Below are 589 nucleotides of genomic sequence, written 5' to 3' on the forward strand. Positions count from 1 at the left end.
AAAAACCGGGAGTCACCGGACCCAGCCCGACGGGATCCCCCCCTCCCCAAGCTGGGAGGGGTTGGGAATAGGGGGGCTTCTTAGCACACAGACACCCCCCCACCCGGGAAAGTGTCCCACCATGGCCAAGGTGCCCTTCCTGGGCACCGCTGTAGGGATTGGGGCTCCTCTCCAGGCTTCTGGTCAAAGTGGGGTCACACCAGGGTGGTCAGGGCTTTCTCCTGCAAAGCTCCAAGGATGAAGCCGGCGCAACCTCCCCAGGTTCTCTTTATATCCACTCTTTATATCCACTTCTCTTTATATCTACTCTGAACTTCTCCTGTCCCAGCTCTCTGCCCTCCCACCACCTGAGGAACCTGGCTCCGTCTTCTCCGTGACCACCTCGCAGAGGAGGGAAGGCTCTTTCTCCTTATCCTCGGCCAAAACTGGCTACAGGACCAGCACCTTTCTCCCCAAACTCCATTTTCTCCCCAAACTCTGTTTTCTCCCCACATAGGAGCTGTGGGTGGGTTTGCCCTACGTGATCCCAGCTCTCTGCCTTCCCACCACCTGAGGAACCTGGCTCCGTCTTCTCCGTGACCACCTCGCA

This window comes from Calidris pugnax, unplaced genomic scaffold, assembly GCF_001431845.1.
Source record: "Calidris pugnax isolate Ruff unplaced genomic scaffold, ASM143184v1 scaffold39, whole genome shotgun sequence".
Taxonomy (NCBI): domain Eukaryota; kingdom Metazoa; phylum Chordata; class Aves; order Charadriiformes; family Scolopacidae; genus Calidris; species Calidris pugnax.